Below are 21,990 nucleotides of genomic sequence, written 5' to 3' on the forward strand. Positions count from 1 at the left end.
AAATCCAAAAATATCTCCTGTGTTTGCAGTAAGCTATATTTAACATTACTGTTTCTGCATGGCTTTACCATTAGCATGGTATTGTGGCCCTTTGGAAACATAAATAGTCTTGGCCTGCATTGTATTCCAATGAAAATTGTCAGTCTTTAGGCCATACCATTTCTAAATAGATGAGAAAGAGCTGAAAAGCCTTCATGCCTAAATCTAAAATGGAAACTGCACCTAAGCCACATAAAACTCCCTTTTTATTGTCCTTTTCTATTGAAAATGTAAGCAGACAGCAGCAACTGTTGCAGCTATAATAACTGTAGTGTTAAAGGTCCTGTGATATTTTCTTATCGTGGTAGGATTCCCACATTTTTAATGTTTTGTTCTTTTCATCTGATGATTCAGGAAATGTGTGAAATTGAGGCGGGCATATGCTGCCTTATGGATTCTCTGTGATATAAAGATAGGAGTATTCACCAAAGACGTTTACAGCTATGAATGAGTCCCTGTGAAGGAAAGAAAACTGACATAATGGGCATAATGCAGTGAAATTAAAGCTATTATTTCTTCATCCTGTTGTTTCTTTTTTCTCCTTTTTAATGCATTAAACCATTCTTTGTTTTTTCTTTTGTCCCTCTCCTCTTTTGACACCTTTGATATGTATATCTCACACACACATACAAAAATTGTGTGATGCTAATGTGAGTTATAACAGAAAAAAAAATGTTTACAAACTCTGTTAGTTTTATCTACTCCTTTCCTGTTTTCCTTTAACAATCCCTTCATACGTACTATGTATATATCTAATTAAATCAAGTAGCAAAAGCCAACATGACACCCATATGTAGAAGTAATTAGCAGGTACAGTCTGATTGCCATCAGAAGTGGGTAATGTTTTGGCACTAATGGGCCATTACAATGAGCAGGCATTATAGTCTCAGCACTTCTTTTGTGTAATAATGTCCTGTGCATTTTTGGCTTTTCTTGCTGACAACAGTTTGAAGTAAAATCTCAGATAAACTAGGTAATCCACCTGATCCAAATCTGCTCACTAAGGAAAAACAGTTGGGAAAAGGAAGTATTTGGAGTTATGTTAATATTTCAGAAGTATGTTTAAATCATCTAGGGCTTGTATTGTTTTCCACTCTAATCATGCTACTTGTTTTTAAACAAAAGCTTACAGGAATGTATTCAATTCACAGGAGAGCTACAAAACTGTAATGCGTATTTTCATTCCTGTGAGCTGTTTATTATATTATTGCAATTCATCTCCCCCTTCAGATTTGTGTGTTATATGGTAAACACAACAATTGGAAACGTATCTGAAATGCCTATTGCTCAAAATAGGTTTCGGGGCGGGGTGGGGGGGCAGTAAATAGTTCATATGGAGCTTTATTTGTAGAACATAGATTCTTGTTTCATTTTCTCATTCTCTCCTAAGCAGTACACAGGGACTGGTAGGTGCCATGTTATTATTTATCAATGGATAAAAAATAACTTTCTGCTCACTTCTCTCAGCATTTATGCTGTCATTAGGGACTGGGAGACTGAGGTAAGCAGAGAGAGGTTCACGGCCTGACAGGAGGCAGTAGCTGCTGCCGCCCCTGGCTTGCCTGTTTTCACAACCCGCCACATGCTGAGCCTCACCAGCAGCAGCTTCTCCTCCACCTTGCAGCGTGGGGCTGGACCCACGCGACTTATTTTGCAAGGGCTATGCAGAGTGGCTTCCCATCAGGAACGACTAAACAAACACCCACTATGTGGGTATAGGGTTGTTTAGGAAGGGAGAGGCTATTTGATCATATGCTGCAAACCACATTATACCTGGAAAAAAGAGAATTTTCCCTTCTCTTTTTAGCCTGGCTATGAAGCTTAACAAACTTGGCATAGCTAGAGCATGGAAAGTCTGTCTGTGGGAGGAACGTATCAGATGTCTTGAGATATAAGACGCCAACAGCTATGAGCCTCACTCCTCATTTTATACCTGCCTTGGGAACAGCACGTGAAAGCGGACCAAAGCTGTTAACGTGAGAAAGTGTGAAATGCCTAAGCAGAGAGCGGGCAGCTGTTCAGAAAGTGAAATGCAGTGAAAATGGGTACGTCCAAATGACTATGTGATTGCGCTGCATTCCTCACCCAGCCATGGAGGAGCTCTAATGTGGGAAACGCGCAGCCGCGTTTGACGAGTTAGCACCCGCTAAGCCTGTCGAAGAGGCTGCGGCGAGGGGTGCCGTGCGCTGGCTGAGGCGGGAAGGACTGGCTCCCTCCCTCCTCTGCTTCCCCAGGAGCAACTGCCTGATGCCTTCAGCCCGCGTCAGTGCAGCTGGGCGCCCACATCACTGCTAGCTCGGCCCCTGAGCGGGCCCAGCCTGCTAACGCAGCATGTAACGGCTGACGCGCAGTTTAGGCAACTGCTCTTTGCTACCTCCTAGCTAAGGCTTGTTTCTTCACGAACTCCAAGTTATCCCAAACTGGAACGTGTTTGTGCAAATGCTTAGGATATGTATATGTAAATCCAGCACCATACTAAGGTGACAGTATTTGTGATCCGAGTCTCAGTATGCCGTTGACAATCTGATCTCAGCATCTGTTGTGTGAGATAATTGGTGTGTCTTGGCTGGCTTTGTGTCTAGTGTTAGGCTGAGTAGAAAGATGAACACACTGTGCAGATTAAGGTTAAGCCAAGAACAACATTTCCATGAATGTCACTGGAAGTAAGTTTGTCCACAGCATGATCTTGCAAATGTGATGTGTCTCCCCATGAATCGTTTACTCTCTTTCTTCCAGATACTCTTAAGTTCTGTGTGTTTTTGTTTCTTTGTGATTTATGTGGAAAAATATCTGTCATCACACTGTTCACAGTCTCTGGACACTGTTCTTATTTATCGACATTGTCATCCGGGCCGTGTGAGATCACTCCCATTATGGACTTAGATGACTGAACTCTTTTAACATACATTATTTGATCTGTCTATCTAGAATGTGGCATGAGTAATTTTAACTACATTGAGTGTGAATAAAGCTATACTTACAATCACAGAGCAGTAGAAGAAACAGCAGGAAAAACAGGTATTAGAGGAAACAGATAATTGATTGGAAGAAAAGTGAATGATGCCCACTTTGAATATGAGATTTTGGATTTATAGTGACATATGGCTTAAAATCCATGTGGGTTTGGTGTAACTTGCAATGAAAAAACTAGTAATTGATATTAAACACCTATCTGTGGACTTTAAGTTGTGCTATGAATAACAGCAGGAGCATCTCTGTTTATGTGCAAAAGTGATCACAGAAAACTTTTTTATAAACAGTTTTATAAAACTGTAAGTTTTAACTGGAAGATTTTTTTTTAATGTCACTTGCTCTTCTGTGAAGTGTTGCTGTCCATGTCCAGATACTCATGAAGACCAGACCACTTTCAAATAACTGAGAGAATTTACTGAAATTTTGAAACTGAACATATTGGAGTCTCAGTTAACTTCTTCCTTCTGCCTTGTCACAAGCAGGGAGATAATGGGCATCGATATCTGTGATTTGAACTGAACATTTTAGCTTTAGATTTCAGCATTTTATGAAAGGAAGAATTACCTGCCTTATTGTGATCCTCACAGTTCTTAAAGTCATTCTTGAGACACTTGTGCTCAGATGCAATTTCTGCAGTGGTAACTGAGGTTTTGTGAATTACTTGCAAACCTATCTAAAGCTCTTGATTTTTTTTTTTTTTTTTTTAATTTTCTGTAGTAATTAGTCTTCCTCCCTCCCTCCTTCTCTCTCTTCCCCCCCCCCCCCCCAACTTTAAAGTCAAGTTTTCCCAGTTATGCGTTAAGGAGGATGAATCCTAAAACAGTAACTAGTTTAAACCTGCTCTCTACATTTTTACTGGGCTCACTGCAAAGCCCATATATAAAAAAGGAGACTCTGCATCAGCTATAACAGAATTCAGGTTGAGTAAGTATATTGTACTTTTCAGCAAAATGCTGTTTCTCCCTCCTCTTTTTTTCTCACTTTTCAGTCTCTCCATTTATTTTATTTTCTTAATTTTTTTTTTAAAAGTCTGAATGCTCTTTGCTTCACTTTTTCCCTCATTTTATTTTCTCCTGAGTGGGATTTGATCCCAGTAGAGCTGGGGTTCAAGCTGATCTTTTAGAAGCAGAATTTGACTGGGTTACACATTAACTACAGTAAGTACATTCACCTCTTATTAAATATTCCCATATTTAAAGTAGAAATCTTAATTTCATTTTAGAAGATGCTACTAACACTTCTGTAACTTCATTGTTTAATGAGAAAAAAGAAGAAAAAGACCTAGAAACTTGCTTTTTAATTGTATAATCTAAGCAGTTTCATACTGTAAATCATACTGTATAATAGTACAATTTCACACTATAAATCTGTAAATCATAAGTTATAAATGTAGCCTGTAGCTACATGACTGTGAGCAGTGATCACATTTTTCTAAGTTTTTCCTGTAATAATTTAAGTCTTCTTTTAGGGTTTCTCATATTGGTACTACAGATTGTGTTGGCGATGATTTGGTAGAAGGCACTCTTCTTTCTGGTTTGAAGCAATGTGGTGCCACAGTTCAGTGGTCAAAAGCAGAGCTGTACAAGGGGGCTGTGCTAACAGAGGGTGTATACAGTGGTCTGTGGCTGATGATAACGGCTTGATCCACTGGCCTTGCAGGATTTGCTTAGTTATTTAATTTTTGCCTTTTACAGGATTTTCCGTTAAAGGATTACATATGCCGTTCCACTGGAAGTGTTAAGTCAATTGATCAAGTCAATGAAGTCTTGCAACCTCTATGTGTGGCAGAGCATGATCTTGGATATCTTCAGCAAAGAATGTGAGCTCCTCCCAAAAGAGAAGTAATTTGCTTTCCAGCCATGAAAATGCAAGGTTGGTAGTAAAAGGAGGGAACTATGAAAAAGCACCAAGAATGCAGGTGCATTGCAATAAAACCTGAGCAAACAGACGGGATTTTATTTCAATTCTGATGGCACTGTTCATTTTTCTTCATCTGGCAGAATATACTCGGTTCACATCTTTTATTTATTACTAATTTTTAACCACTTCTAATGAAGATTAGATTGGATTGTCACTGATGTAAATAAATCTTCAAGGTTGCTGTCCCAGTGAATACAGTGAAGATGCCAAAACTTCTCTGGGCTAGAATTAATACTGGGGGGAGTTGTGCAAACTAATGGTAATGGATTAGGACTAAGAAGAATTAAAAAGTAAGGAATTTTCCTATTTCATTATGTGTGTATTTTATGAAATCACTAGCTGAAATTAAGCTTGCTTTGAAATCAGTAGGAGGTTTGCTTTTGACTTTAATGGCAGTGGATTTCACCCATTACATTCTACAGCTTTTGAAATCAAAAGGGAAAACAAAGAACACAAACTTGTTCCTATTTTTTTGTTACAATTGTGCCTCAGAAATTGCCGACCAGCATTGTATTCCTGTATGTATCTCTTGGAAGGATGGTGGATGTATCTGCAGATGCAGGTGCACTGCAAGTTTGTGCATCAGTTTTTAGTGCTCTCTGTGAATAGTGGTTTCATTTTCCTTTTCTCTGGGGGCTCGATGTGCCATTTATCAGACAAGCGTGATCCTTATCTCCTCTTGGCAGAAGACATCATATTTCTGTCGCTCATGTAAGACTCTAACTGTAACAACCTCCAGCATGCTCCTGAGACCGTGTCCTCTATTTACAGTTTTGAAATGAGCTGACTTGAATGCTTTTTTAATTTATTGTTGTGTTGTCAGCAGGTTAATTATCCTCTTCTCATTGTTGTCCGTGCCACTGCAGTCATTTATTTTAAACAGTTGAGGTCATTCTGCTATTTACACAAAGCTTCTGAAGAAATCATGTTGCAGTATAAGCAGGGTTTCAGAAGCATTTAATCCTTCCTTTTGCAGTAGTTTCATCTATCTTTTTGATTTTATAATTCATGTCATCGCTTTTGCAAGAGGTTAGTTGCTATTCTAACAGAGTATTTTATTGCACTGTCTTGTCATCGTAAATCTTCATGCTGTCAGATGCTAATCTTCCTGTCCTGAAAGCTTCCCACCATCTGAGATATTAACTGTATGTTTTACGTCCCAGTTATCTTTACATTAACTGTACTCCTTGTATTGTTAAAAATCTGGACAGATGTTTGTCTGGCATCTCTTGAGCCTGCAGGAAAAAATATGCCAAAGGGGAAAGTATTTCAGTGAGAATGAGTACATATTTCTCCTTAAACCAAATTTTTAGTAATTTGTCATTAGCTGTCTCAGCACATGCAAAACTTTTTCCTAACAGGAAGTCTCCCTAAAGAAGGCTTCCTTGCTTTGTTGCAGCCTCAGTTCTTGTTGAACACTGGCTGTGTCTTCTATACTACACTGCCAAAATGTTTGACAGCAGAAAGGATTTTATTTCCATGTTTTATCTGGTTTTGGCTTAAAGAATTCTTTAAGTGGTACCATCTAGCCATTACAGGAAGCAGGTGTTTCCTCTGTTACTATCCATGTGAGGTACTATAATATCAAGTGTACTCAGAATTACCTAGGGTAGAAATACAGACCAATGCTAGGGGAGAGTTTGCCCAGCAGACACAGGGTGCACACCTGGTTTCATAGCTCCAGTCTCAGAAGACTGAGCAGTCAGTCTCCTGAACTGAGACAGACCATTACAGCACCTTTTATAAGACCAGTCTTTTTGGATCCTAGACTTCAGTTGTTAATTTCTGTCGCTCTAATTTCCTGGCGAGTGATGATGAAGGTGCAAACCTTCCATTTGTCTCTTAGTCAAGAGATGCCCTCCTACGTAAATACAATTATATTGGGAAATTTCAGTATATACTCAATCAATATCAATTTAATTTTAACCTATTGCGTTTTTTTTAATTTGGCATGCCACATGGTCTTACAAGTGCCAGAGCTGTTTCTTAAGCAAAGACTGAAAGGAATTTAACCTCATTTTAAGTTGCAACTCCACACAATTTAAAAGTCTATAGCAGTTCCTCATATTCCTCTCCCCAGCCAGGGTTTAATCAGTATTCCATTCTAAAGTGAAATTGAAAATAATTCTGAAATAAGATTTCAGATACAGTTTATACGGGTGTATGTATGCACGTGCATGTGTGTGTATATGTACGTGTACATATACTTTATGTATATGTATGTTTACATATATTTTATATATACGTAAAAAATAATGCTTGGTAGAATGGTCATCTTCTGTTTGTTTGGAAAGATTTTTTTTCCTCTTGCACAAAATTATTCTTCTCTGTATTGATCTTCTGGTTCTTGGAATTTTACTACCATAAACCTAAACACTTTACACAGTTATTATTCCAAGGGCTTTTACTTTTACACTTGACACCTAGTGTCACACAGGGTCGGATCCTTTTTCCTCTTGATTTGTTCTACAGGACAATTCTAAACCTCTGATTTTGTAAAACGGCAATTGATTCCAGAGGAAGACAGCAATGTTTCAAATACAGAATTACAACTTCAGGCCTGGCTTAGGCAATAGAAGAAACTGGACTCAAGGGGTCTATGTGTTTTCATATACAAATATCTAACATTGAACAAAGAAAAAGCGAAGGAGAGGACTGTCCAAGTTCATTTCTTTTTCTGTAAAAGTCCTCTTTTCTTTTTGAAGCTTATTGCAGTGAGAAGGCTCCACTTTAATTATAGTGAGCTATAATATAGTTTCTAATGAGTCTGAAAGGCATAAAGCATCCCAGATACACAGGCTGCCTGCGGGAAGCCAAGCAAATGTCAAACTGAGGTTCCTCTTTAAGAGTTAAGGAGATTATATGCTGCTGTAGAAGCCCACTGTGCGATTACTTCACTTTCATAGTCACAGATTGCTACGGAAATCTTTCTATCTGATAGTACTTGATGAAGCATTTAACACTTTGAATCACAGTGGACTCATACAGTTCAGAATGAACCTTGAATATTTTAACTGGATGAAATGTATCTGAGAATCTTTTGTCTCAATATGCCATGCTTTTTTACTTTAAGAAAATCTCAGGCACTTTGAAAATACAGTATTGAAAATTCCATATGCTGCTAGAGATGTTATAGAATAATTTAAAAAAAAAAAAAAATACTTTCCTTGGTGGCTTTGGCCGTTCCTTTCTCATCATGAAGTATTTATTAGCTCTTTGAAGCAGTTGAGCAGTTCCATTGTCCTGGGCACTGAAAAGCACAAAATCACTGGCAATCACTTTGCCATTGTATTTGGAGAGTAAAGGACAGGACCTAACAAATGAGACAGACCTTGAGCCAGAGGATAAGGTAGCATCAGCGAATGCAGCTAAACAGTATGTCTAGCACAGATTAGCTCTGAATGAATTCTCGGCCAGTCATCCTTTTGCCAACCCATTTGCCAAGGTAAGGTCTTGATTTATCTTTCAGGTAGTATTGATTTTTATTTTTAATCTTGAATTATTTTTTGTATTCAGTTTTAATTAAGATTTGTGATGGTCTTGTATGCTTCCAGGAATGCATGAAGAGCATACTGTACATTAGAAAACTCTACCTGGACACCTACTTCCGTGGTTGTTCTGTTTACTCCCATCCTGCCACCTGAATGACCTGATCCTGGCAGCACATATTTTTATCAATTTATCAATTTTCTAATGTAAAAAGCAGTGTTTAAGGATTTATGTGAAGATCTTGAGATGACTCAACTATTGGCTTGCGTCTCTGCAGCAGAAGGCTGTGGTTTCCATTTCCACCTCATGTACTAGGCTCATACCCAATGCTTGGCACTGTATTTCAGTGACAGGGGCTGTTTCATTGTGGAAGATGTCATCCTGAAGATGACATGATGAACTCAGCTCTATTGTTTCTCCATCTGGAAATGAAAACCCCAAGGAATACTTCAGAAAGAGCAGGAGTTTAGCTTAGGGCCCCGCCAAACGTTCCTAAAATCATTGCCGTGGCAATGTGTGTGTGAGATGTTCAGTACATGACAACCGTGTTTCTGCCTGAAGAGTTTTTGCAGCATCACTGTCTACATCATTTTCATCAGCGCACTGCATCTGTTGTGCCATTTGTAAAACACTCAGATTTCTATTAGCAGAGCAGAAATTTTTCTTCTGTACGAGTGACAGCAATTTTAACAAGTCAGCTTTGCTGCTGCCTCCTCTTCCTACCTCTGGAGAGGCGTATTCTTCCTGTTGCTGCAGCTGCAGGGTGAAAGGCAGTTGTAGAAGTCAGTGTGTGGCACTACTGGAGCATTTAAATGCATCTGCCAAGGGAAATGCTCTAGCTGATTACATATTTTTCAGTGATATGGAGACAAATTCTTTAATTATGGTGCATGATGTAGGCGGTCACAAGGGACCAATATTGACAGTTTATAAATGTCTTTAGTAAAGGAGCTTGATGTATCTAGGGAAAATGGAAGGTTTTTAGTTCATTAGGATATTCTACTTTTAATCTGCACTTAAAAAAAATTCTTTATCTTCCTGAAGTCTACATAGTGGATGTCATCTGTGTCTGTCCATCTAACTCCTTGTTACCCCCACTTTTCCGTACTTCTCTGTTATCTTATTACACCTTTCTGCTCTTGTTTCCTTCCTCCCCTCTTCAGAGAAAGAAAGAAAGAAGAAATCTTTGGTCCTTCCTCCCTGTTTGCTGCTTTTTCCTTTGGTTTAAGAAACATGGAAAATGCTTGACCCTACCTATGAAACCTGTGATAGCCAAGGGCCAGACTTCAGCCCTGTGTTTTCATGCTCTTTGACAGGGAACATGCTGATGAATCTGCACGGATCTAGTCATAGGCCATTAATGAGCTTGTTCTCACCCAGTGAACTGATAGTAGATTTCAGATAGATTTGGGGTTAGGTGTACAGAAAGAAAATGCTTCTGTTTGTTCTGTTCTCTTTAGGCTGGGCCATTGATATTATACTGTACAACATTTAGTGCAGTAGGTTTTCATGCATTGGGGTCAGAACTTACTCCCCTTAATCCTGAAATTATTATGTGATCATTCCAAGATAATCTTTTGCCAATGGCTTTCTATCTATCTACTTTCTGATGGTCTAAATGTTATTAAGAGACCTTATTGCAAACTTTTTCCCCAGATGGCTATAGGACCTAAAAAACCATCAAGTTTGAGATTTCTTGCAAGTTGTGAAGGAACAAACCCATTTATGTTCTGATTGGTTTGGGTTTTTTGGTTGTTTTTTTTAGTTTCCTTTAGAAGTCTGCTTAGGAACTATAGAAAATCAAAGCTGTAATTATATGTGAAGTCTTGCATCATGTATCAACATGATATGATTGGACAATATTCAGAGTGCAATTTGGATGCTGATAGTGTTAAAAAAAAAAAACTTTAAAACACCCCAAGCCACCAAAGTCCCAAACTCAAATCCATAAAGCCCACAGATGAGAAAGGATTCTGCCTCTCAGTTTTAAGTAATTTAAGGTAGTGTGGCTTCTCTTCAAAAGTGATTTAAGCACTTAGCATATAAGATCTTTAAGCCCAAATCTGTCTTTTCTGAGACACAATTAAGCATGTTACCTAAAAGCAATAGGACCCTGTATCATTGTTCTATTGGTGCTTTCTGAGACTGCTTTTATCCTGTAAAGTATTCTTACTAGACTGTTTCTACTTTTAATTTATATCTAACAGGTAATAATGAACACTTGTCCGTGAATGTGCATAGGTTTTATGTGAACAGCACTAAAGTTTGCATCAATGAGTTCCTATAAACTAGTCTTTCTTGTAAGTTTTTTAATATCTTGGCCTTCAGTGACTATGGAAATAACTAGCAAGCAACTATTTTTCTGGTGGTATGACAGATTCTTCCATTTACACTTGGAAGTATATGGGCACGGACAGCTGAGAAAATACTAAGAGGAAAATGATATGTCAGGAAGCTCTCAGATTAAAAGACTGGTTGTCATCTGGCACGATGAGTAACTAGAGTTTAATCCAAAAGTATGTCGTTTTCTGTTACATATATCCACATATATTTAAAAATACAGATATTTTTTCCGTGTTTTCTCAGTTTCTGACTGTTCAGTGTTACAGGGTCAGAATTATTACAGGCAGCATGAATTATTAATAAATGGACAGTTAGTCTTATTCCAGTGCATTTAGAAATGTAAGAAAATAACCAGAAACGATGACCAAGAATACTGGGACAAACTTGAGTTTAAATAGCTTAAACAGCTTTGCTAGTGTACAGAACTGCAAGTCTGTTCTGGGTTTATGATCCCATTGGACTGAGGCATTGGAGAGTGCTGTCTGACCTTTCTTGCAACTAGAGTTTTGCTCCTCCTGCAAGTCAAATATGGTCATTGGTCCTGTTCAGAAACATGTATAGGGATCACACTGGCATTGCGTAATGAAAATAGTTTTGAGTGCAAGTGTCAGGCTGGTGGATACTGTCATGGATTTATACCGTAGCAAATGCAAACATTGTCAGCAAAGTATGGCATACTTCTAGTATCTACCTGTACAAAACCACAGAGATTTAATGCTTTCCTAGGACTTATCTCAACCCACAGCTGACCCGTGTGCCAGACTTCTTCGGTTACTCTCTAGGTTTCATAAAAACTCAATTAAAAGTTATTTTCTTGTTAAACTAGATATTAGGCAAAGTTACAGTCAGTCGTGACACCTCATTATACTACAAATATTCTGTGAATGGGTTGGTTAGGCTTTTTGGGCCATGGTACCTTTGCATATTACAGTGAGTGATGCCAGTACTGGGACTAGGGGTGGCATACTGTGAAGTACCAGCCTTGCTGATATCAGTGGAAAACTTGCCTGCTCCTACCTTCACCACAAATCTAATTTTAAAGAGCAATTAAAAATGCACTTTAAAGTTATATTACGGTGGCCTATTATCCCTAGGCAGGGGATACGATGATTGTACCAAGGATACCATCATGTTCTAAACCCCTAGTATTCAAAACCTCCTGTTAGTCGCTTTGGAGAGCTGAATCTTTGTGTCTGAGCTCAGAAATAACTTGTGGAAAATCAGTTCTGAAAAGTATTGGCAAGTGAGAAAAAAATACGTTGTTTAGTATCGTGAAGAACATCTTGCATCTTTACAGGTACTATAAATGTTCAAGTAATACCATTTTTGTCCCTGCAATTCTCATGACACAAAACTCAGCTGAAAACCCTAAGTTAAATTTGTCTTACAGTCCACAGAAATAAGAGAGCAGGCATCTTCAAAAGTCTCATGTGTGAGCAAAGTTGCATATAAAATAGGCTGCTGTTAGGGAATTTAAGTAGTTTTCTTCTTTAAGAAAAATACGGCAGTTAGATGCTTTGCCAAACTTTTAATAGGTTAAAACACGGAGATCTCTACCGAGATCTGCAAAGAAGCCACTTTGGAACATGATTTTTATCAACAGGGATTAGAAGGAATCATCAAAACAAATCTGAAGTTTTAATAAACAGACAAGTTTCCATCTTCATTGCTTACGTTACTGTTTCCCTCTGATATGTTATGCAGGTATTACTAGATTGCAAGTAGCAGATGAGATTCTTGTTCCATTAGACTTTAATATCACTTCATATATATTTAAAATTTATAACAGGTCTCATGAATTCAGATGAGATGTTACAGTCCACAGATACAACTGCAATAACAGTTATACAGCTTTTAGAAAATAGCCAACCCCAGGTGTTGATTCATGAATATTTATACACATCAGTCATCATGGAAGCAAAATACAATTTGGACCTGATCCTATTCCCAATAAAATGGATAAAACCCACCCAGTACTAGAAATTATCCTTTAAAAGAGATCTGAGGAAAAATAATAAAATTTCTTCCCCATCCCCATGTGTTTCCCCCAAAAATGGGATGGGGCAGAGGGATCAGAAAATGAAAACATGACACAGTATTTTTTTTTAATTATTGAGAGGGTACATAGTTTTCCTAAATTTGGAACATGTTCTTAAGACATGTAAACAAACTCTCTTTTACACACAAAATTTTTAAATTCTGTCACAATGTTTGAACTTAAGTGAATATTCTTCGCCTGCTAAATTTAATGAATTAAAGTAATTTTTATGATGCCTGTGGAAGTAAAAGCATACATAGAAAATTTTTTTAAGTCAGTAAAGATTTTATTTTAGTTTTATATAACTGGAATGCAGCCAAATGGATTTTTCTCACTTAAAAAAACACTCATGCAAACCTGGAAAGTTTCTATTCTAAAATACGATTTTGGGAATGTTCTAGGAAAAAAAAGTCTGTAATTGAAATGAGATAAAAATAAATACCTGGTAAAGTATGAGCTGTAGGCCAGACTGATTTTATTTACACCCTTGTAGATACTAGGATATTTTCATATAGTAAGTAACATTGTTAGAGATTTATCTCGTGGCACTGAGATCAGTATCATGCACACGAACGTCTGACAGAGCAGAGGTGAGATGTGGGAATTTTTATCCATTGAGAAAGCTGGGCAGTTCGACAGATCAGGAAAATAGGACCAAAACCAGACTTTATATGGAACTTACATTTTCACTCTTTTCTCATTTCTACATTTTCCTCCTGAAAACAAAACTCCATGAACCAAGGAGACAGTAAAAAAGGTAGGAGAAAATGCTTGTGGCAATAAAAACGCATGGAACTGCATAAAAATAAATAAGGTACATTTTGTATCAATTTAGAATGTTGTTGTGGTTTAACCCCAGCTGGCAACTAAGCACCACACAGCCACTCACTCACTCCCCCTGCGTTGGGATGGGGGAGAGAATTGGAAGAGTAAAAGTGAGAAAACTTGTGGGTTGAGATAAAGACAGTTTAATAGGTAAAGCAAAAGCTGCGCACACAAGCAAAGCAAAACAAGGAATTCATTCACCACTTCCCATCGGCAGGCAGGTGTGCAGCCATCCCCAGGAAAGCTGGGCTCCATCAGGCGTAACGGTTACTTGGGAAGACAAACGCCATCACTCCGAGCGTCCCCCGCTTCCTCCTCCTTCCCCCCAGCTTTATATGCCGAGCATGATGTCATATGGTATGGAATATCCCTTTGGTCAGCTGGGGTCAGCTGTCCCGGCTGTGTCCCCTCCCAGCTTCTTGTGCACCCCCAGCCTCCTCGCTGGTGGGGTGGGGTGAGGAGCAGCAAAGGCCTTGGCTCTGTGTAAGCTCTGCTCAGCAGTAACTAAAACATCCCTGTGTTATCAACACTGTCTTCAGCACAAATCCAAAACATAGCCCCATACCAGCTACTATGAAGAAAATTAATTCTATCCCAGCCAAAACCAGCACAAGTGTAAATAAAAGCTTGTGAAACATGATTAATTGTTTAGAAAGACCAAAATCTTGTTCTTTTTCTAGTGACCGTGGATGATGGGGGAGGTCGTGCAGAACTGGTGATTGTGTCCTACTCCTTTTCCCAGTAGTCTGTCATTTTCCTGCATTGGCAGGTAAGATATTAAAGTATTAAAGACCTAATGATCAGCTCAGTCTGGGAAGTCTTCTCTGTCTGTCTTCAGAGTTAAAGAACTGTAGTGAGTTACAGAAGACAGTATACGAGTGCAGTAGCCAGCAAAATTAGAAAGGAGTAACTTCTCATCTGTTTATTTCAATACAACAGTTCTTCAGCAATGGAGACAAAAAAAGTTGGTTTCATGAGGTGATATTGCTATTACATAGAGGACCAGAGCTATGCACTAAGAACTTTGTATGTGTTCAGTTGCCTTTCAACTTTCTAACTTGTGTCAACTTCCAAAACTAACTACAGTTTTAGGAGCACTATTACTTAAGTAAAACACATAAATGTCGGAAAATTTTTGTAAATATGACAAAAGTGATGCTTCAGTTCACTGTGACTTGTCTTGAACACTTATTATATGAGAGTTTTTGAATAGCCATTATGTATTTGTGATAAAGACTGAATCCCAGAAGATTTACCAAAAGCACTTACGGATGTCATTTCATTACTCTTCCATTTAAAACATTTCACACTTAATTAGGTAACAGAATATCTGACTTTAGTGTTTAAATTTTAAGCTGGCTATAGTCAGAGTAAAAAACTAATACTTTGATGGAAAAAGAATTAGCTTGGGAATTATTTGTAATGTGCAGTAGAGCCAAGAAATAATTGTTAAAGTTCTGCTTTAAAGGAAATACAAGAGAACATAAATGAAAATTCTTTCCTACGCACGATCAGAGAAGACCATTAAGTAGACTGCCCCTGTGGCTATCATATAGGCAATTTTGCATTTGCTCTCATTTATTCTTGTTAAATATATTTTTCATAAAATGTGCAGATCTCTTTGAGGAGCGTAGTGCTGCATGGGTAGAGGGCCATGTCCAGGTGACACATGACATTGTCATTACTTTATTCAGTGCAACTCTGTCGGGAAGGGCAACCGGTTTTCCTCACATGGTCTGAAGACTGATAATCAGGTACAGGCAAGTTGGGATTGATTCCACATCTAAGAAGGGATTCATATCAGTGGGAATAAGTGACATAGAGGAGTTAGATGGCTGTTTGCAACCTAAGGTCATGGCGGAGCCTCATCTGTCTTTGGATATCAAGGTAAAAGCAGGCAGTGGCAAACACCATGGGGTGTCTTTGCATCACCAGGGAATGTGTTTGCTTAGTAACTGTGACTGCTAACAGAAGTCTGCAATATCTAAAGAAACAGCTTAGTGCATATTAATTTCTTGGAATTGCCCAGAAAAGCAGAAAGTACAATCAGTTTTCTACAGACTCGAAGAATTAAGGCAAATTTAAATAGGTTAAAAACATCTATCTGTACTTATGCAGAAAAGCGATTAGGACTTAGATATAACAACATAACCTTGTTCAGCTGTATGTGAGGCAAAGTTTGGAGCTCTGTGCTGCATAATGATTAGAATTCATACAGAAGTATTGCTTAGAGAGGAAAGATTTTAATTTGTATCTTCTAATTAATTATCAACTAAATATGACATAAAGACAGCATGAGAGAAGGAAAGGGTATGAGTCATCCGATGCTCTAGCACCTACTTTGTTGCCATAAGGAACATCTTTAGTTACAGTTTCATGACTCTGCATTGCTGGGGTTGATAATTTACAGTACACAAGAGCAATAGGCTTATGTGGAACCTAGTGAAATTTGGATCTTAAAAAGAAATGGGGTAACTGAATGTGTGCCATGTTCAGATTAGTGATTCAGATGTAAGATAGTCCTCCAGAGAGACCATAATGTTCTGTGAGAAAATCTAATTGAAACGTACCAGCAGTACATTTCATCAAAACAGCGGTGCTGGCGTCTGGTGTGTTCTCTAGCCACAGAGCAGAGATATACTAGTGAAGACAAGCTTTGTCCTGTCCCCAGCAATGTGCTTTAACTCTGATGCAGAAGGGCCACAAGTGGATCTGGAATAAATGTTTTGCAGCAGCAGCATAACTGCATTTGAGGAAACATCAGTATAGGCAGGATGGCAGTGTGGGTGTTTCATGACTTTAGTCTATATTGGCAAGGTTGGAAAGCACTGCATTATTTGCAGCTGAGAAATCAAAGTATTAGCAAGCTGAGGGAGGAATCCCAATTCCTTCTAACTCCGTTACTGAAGCTGGCAGCATCTAAAATGCCAGCAGGGATGGTATTCTATATAATGTGACTATACCATTCATCACAGGGAAGCAGACTGCACACAGACAATAAAACCAGTGTCAGACTAGTTGCTACTGGCCTAGACTAGCGTGAAACACTGGCTTCTCCCACTACTTACACCGCAGCCAGCCAGCTTTTCCAGACTGGGGGTTAAATCAGCATCGCTGCCTGGTAAAGCGTTCGCCCAGAAATAACGACATCCTGTTCAGCCTCCCGTCCCCTCTCCCTTATATCCTGCAAAAACAAATCAGGTGGCAGTTTTCTGCTCCAAGAAACGATTGCTTTCGGCCCAGGGGATTGCAGGGGACGGTGAAGCCGGCCCCGCGGAAGCGCGGCCCGGCCGGCGAACTCTTGGGTCTGACGCTCCCCCTCGTGGCTGAAATACACGCGCAGCCTGCTCTGAACCTCCTGCAGGAGAGCTGCAAACTGCAATCATTTTCCCCGTGTTCCAAATGTACCAGAGAAATCTGAACATGTGGGTTTGGTACAGCTTAGTCTCCCTTAATGAACAGCACGTTCATTTTCATCTTCTCTCCCAGCCGGTTTTCCCGCCGTCCTGCCCGATAGCAGCAGCAGGAAGTATGAAGAAAATCAAAACAGTGCTTTGCAAGGCTTAAATGCAGTAATTCACCCTTATTTTATGTGCTGAATAAACACTCTGAAGAGCTTAATAACTGCCCCGTCACGTTCAGGGGGATGCTTCAGCTTCAGCCCAACAGATCAGCAGTGCTTTCCTTACCCTCATCATCTTCTACCACTGAAGACTCCTACTTTAGGAGTTGGTGTCTGCAAAGTATTTTGATGGCATTGATCTGTTTTGATCACACCTACGTTAATCTGTTCTTCCAGCACCTCAGCAGGCATACAGCCTTTAGAAGCCATTTCAAACCGTTACCATGTTGGATTGTGGAAGCACATAAAAAGTGCAGCAATTGTAGTAAGTGAGGTAGACAAGTTTGTTGTCAAAACTTTCACCTGAAAAAGTAGTTCTTACTTTGTACGTTATTTAAATGTATATTTAAATTCAAAGGGCAATTAGATGCTTTTGGGGAAAAAACCAAACACCTCATAAACTAGCATGTCGGAAATTCATATTAATTCAGTATGCATTCTTGTCTGTGCTTTTACTCCTCAAGTGGAAACTACGTGATAAATTGATTTAAAGGGGAAGAAGTGACAGATACATAATTCTTGTGTTTAATATTAAAGGCTGGACTGAAGAAGAGCACATAAAAGGCATACCAGGAGAGCATGGCAGCCTGCACAAGCCTATGGGAAGGTGGAGGGGGGGAAATTACAGAAAAATGGACCATACCCCAAGAGAGTATATCTGAAGAAACTGTGGAAAATAAAGACAAGTCAAAGAAAAACACACACACAAAAAAAGTTTAGGTGTTTTAGCTTTACTGTCGGCAACTGATGTTTCAGTTACTTGATATGTAGAAATTATAAATTTTCCTTCTGATAATTTATCCAGTTTCTATCCCAGCATGTTTTGATATGAACTTTAGATACTACTGGTAAACAAAAGAAGAGTATCAATATAGTAACTTACGTTTGCTTTACAGATGTAAGTTTCTCCTTCTCTTTTCACAATGACCTGGAACTAGTACTTTAAATATCCTTGGCTCCAAAATACAAGACAATTTATTTTTATGTCAAGATAGTGAGGGATTTAGATATGAAGTAATATGTTCTCGTGCTTTACAGTTAATACCATTTTCCTGCTTTTTCTTGATATCTTGATATCTCTTCTGCCCATGAGCACCTCTGCATGCCAGGTAGAAAATACAGAAGCACCATAAAGACAAGTTTTAAAGAACAATAGTATATTAGATAAAGAGGAAGCCACAAAACCACTGCCAGGCTCTGAATGTCTCCCTCTAGAGCTGTTCTATGGTTCTGATTAAACTGATTGAGCTGATTCTAGGTCAGCAGATGAGAGATGCCTTCGGAGTGATATCAGACCCACTCTCATTTTTACAGCCACTCTATGTTTTTCTGTCCACATCACATGAATGTATGTTTGTACACACATTTATTGTACTGAACACAAATGAAAGGAGAAATAGTTTCCATAGAATTTTAGGTAATGGTCCACAGGAGCAAGAAAATGAAGTGGGTTTGGATGATTGTCATACTGTACTATTATTCCATTGTTGTTATCAGAATATTTTTATTCCTTAGTTGTCTTTTGAAACTATACAGTGTGTTCTTGGTGAAAAATCAAGGATGATTAAGAGAACAGATCAGAGCAAGCATATTTTTCCAGAATAAAGTCATCCACAGTCCTTTGACAGTTTGTTAGTACATGTGTATACGTAATTTTTGATGCAAAGGTATTCAGATATGCTTCCCTTCAGTTTTATGAGTACATCAGTTTTCCAGTTTAATTTATTGCTTTTGTTAAATGTACTAAGTAGTAGATGATGTCTTTGTTACCTAAGTGGCTAGAATAATGGCTCAAATTTGGCAGCAGTACCATTTCTTTCACTAACTATCCCAAATTCAATTCAAAATCTATTTTTGTGATACAAGTGACAATCTATGATAACTGCATTATAGTAATTTAAACTACAGCCTCTTAATCTCATGTAATTTAGATGCATCTAAGGAAGACAGTTTGAGTTACAAATTTTGTTTTCTAATATTGGAAGCAATCTACATAGATGGAAACTTGTCGTGGTTTAACCCCAGTCAGCAGCCAAGCACCACACAGCCGCTCCCTCACTCCCCGTCCCCCACTCCATTTACATACTGGGCATGACATTCCATGGTATGGAATACCCCTTTGGCTAGTTGGGGTCAGCTGCCCCGGCCATGCTCCCTCCCAGCTTCTTGCACACCTGCTTGCTGGCAGAGCATGGGAAACTGAAAAGTCCTTGGCTTAAGATAAGCGCTACTTAGCAACAACTAAAACATCAGAGTGTTATCAACATCATTCTCACACTAAATGCAAAACACAGCACTGTACCAGCTACTAAGAAGAAAATTAACTCTATCCCAGCTGAAACCAGGACAAAACTAAATTATAAAAGTTTCTTTCATATTACTTTTATGTCCATGTAATGCTCTCTGTTAGACTGGTAATACTTGAACTGTGCTCAGAATTTACAAAATTGCCACTTAGTATATGATTAGCACTGTTATTTGTTTGAGTACTCATAATCTTAGAAACCTGTGTTTAGGTTTTTATTTTGTCTGACAATGAAAAAATGAGAGAATAAACGTTAGGGAAAAGACTGCATTTGCGATGAGAGCTAGCTAATATTTTTATCAGTTTTATTTTCTGCTCCAAAATTTTGGCTAGAAGACAGGTCTAGAGACTTGGGATAACCTCACAACTTTGTAGCTTTTGAAATGCTCAGGAACCAGGGAGAATTATATGCTTTCATTTCGGAGACTACAGTTTCCGAACAGCTATCTCATTCCAAACCAAGGCTAGAAGAAGAATGTAGAAAACAAAGAACCAGTTAAAAACTGAACCTATTATTTTTGTGTTTAAACGAACACAGAGTATTAGGAAATGATTAAGGGAATTACTACAAGAGGGGCAGGTAATTTGACCTTTTTGGCTTCTGCTAGATTGCATGCCCTTGGGTAGGATTTGACGTAGAACATCAAAAGTACACAAGAGGTCTCCAAGGAGAGTTCAGAGTCCAACATGTTCCTCGGTACAGACACCAGCTAACTTTTAATGGACATAATTATTTTGTCAGCCAGGAAATTCTGCATAACAATAATGTCATAGCAGAGCAGATCTGTTGGATTTGTGTTTCAAGGAATGGATAAAAGTAATTATTTTCCTTAATTAGTTTCCCTACCCAGCGGGTTGGTTGGTTTCTCAGTTTTTAACAAATGTCATTCTGATCAGTTTGTGTCTCCTTATGTTTGAGCAACTGGAACACTGATGCAGGGATACAGCAAGCACTTTTTTTTTTTTAATCTCAGTAGCGCAAAACAGCTCTTGCGGTAGTTCCTGCTGGGGAGTTACTGGTCTTCCTCAGGGCTTTTGGAGTCTGCAGCAGAGCTGTGAAGAGAGTCAGGGCTCCAGCCAGCAGCCGCCTTCTGTGCTCAGGGAGGACCGAGGATGTTGCTACCACATATTTCATTAGTGTCAAGATGAAGCAAGCAGGCAGCGTTGCTTTAAATACAAGGTATTCTCTCCTGCCTACCCTGGCTGCCTCTCTGAATTCTTCCTGATGCTTGACCCTCTTATTTGGATCCATTCACCCTCCTACACTGAATTTTTTTCCAAGATTTCTTCTGTGTTGTGGTGCATGTAACTGAAAATTGGACTTCAGAGCACTGTGGAGGTTTACAGAAAATGAACCAAAGGGGGTTTTTTGGTTTTGTTTTTAGAAAATTGTTTTAATTTTCAAACTAATACCATGAGCTTCTGGGCATAAGTCACCATTTTTTAATGCCTAAGAGGGAAAATAATGAACTGATTTGTGTACATAAAGGAAACATTTCTGTCTAGGAGTATTTCCTGCATGAGGTACATAGCTAGACATATGGCCAATGAGCCCTTTATTTTAGATAAGTATTGCATATATTTTATGCTATTTATCTGCACAGATATTAATTCCATCAGAGACAAATTAACCAATATCCTCAAATAAATTATGCTCAGTATTCTTCATATTGTTAAGTTAGATTTCACATCAAAAGATTGACTGTTCTGCTTTTTCATGAAGAAAAATACCATAAAAAAGAATCCTACATAATGTAAGCACAGATGCTTAAGCCAAAATACCTCTGTGGAGTATGACAGACACAGAAAGAGCCTTGCTAATAAAGAGATAACTGTCTTGTTTCCTTTAGAGGTAGATCATTTATATCATGACACGAAATTCAGGGAGTCCAGTAGTGACTTGTTTCTTTTCTTTGTCTGTCAACTATAACTCCAGTTGATTTTAACTGTAATTTTTTTGATGCAAAATGGCAATAGATATCGTGACAAATATTCCAGCATCTCACATTTTTGTACCAAAGCCCAAAACATTTTGATCTATTTTTGAGATTAGATTGTAATACAACCTTTCTTCCACTGGAGGAGTCAGAGGGTTCAAGGTGCCCTGCCTTCTGATCTGCCAACCACATCTCAGAAAGTGTGGGAGCCAAAGTTATTGTCTTACCCTCTGTGCAAGCCCAGAAATGTGGAAAACATTCCCCCTAATTCTCCCTACTTAGTCCTGCTTCAACTGGTGAGTGCAATGAGTCAGCCTGTATCAATAAGCGATCATCTAATCGCTTATTGAAAAGAATATGGCAACACACCTGAAATAGCTTTGGCTAGTTAAATACTTGGCTCTTCTGAGGATCAAATGCTGTTGTGACGGCATGAGCCTCATTCTGGGCTGCATGTGTATTCCCAGCATTGGCACTGGATGGGTATGCCTAGTTCACC

The 21,990-nt window shown here is 38.6% G+C and overlaps 1 long non-coding RNA gene across 4 annotated transcripts in view; it reads left to right on the forward strand.

The window, feature by feature from the left end:
• LOC127017617 (uncharacterized) overlaps positions 1–21,990 on the forward strand; it is a 301,556-nt gene that overhangs the window by 271,609 nt on the left and 7,957 nt on the right. For 3 of the 4 annotated variants that reach the window (XR_007766619.1, XR_007766621.1, XR_007766620.1), the window contains 2 exons: positions 4,707–4,884; positions 14,308–14,396. This is a non-coding gene — a long non-coding RNA (uncharacterized LOC127017617). The remainder of the gene's footprint in view (positions 1–4,706; positions 4,885–14,307; positions 14,397–21,990) is intronic. The other variant, XR_007766622.1, reaches the window with a different exon arrangement.

This window comes from Gymnogyps californianus, chromosome 6 (assembly GCF_018139145.2).
Source record: "Gymnogyps californianus isolate 813 chromosome 6, ASM1813914v2, whole genome shotgun sequence".
In the NCBI taxonomy this organism is placed as follows: Eukaryota; Metazoa; Chordata; class Aves; order Accipitriformes; family Cathartidae; genus Gymnogyps; species Gymnogyps californianus.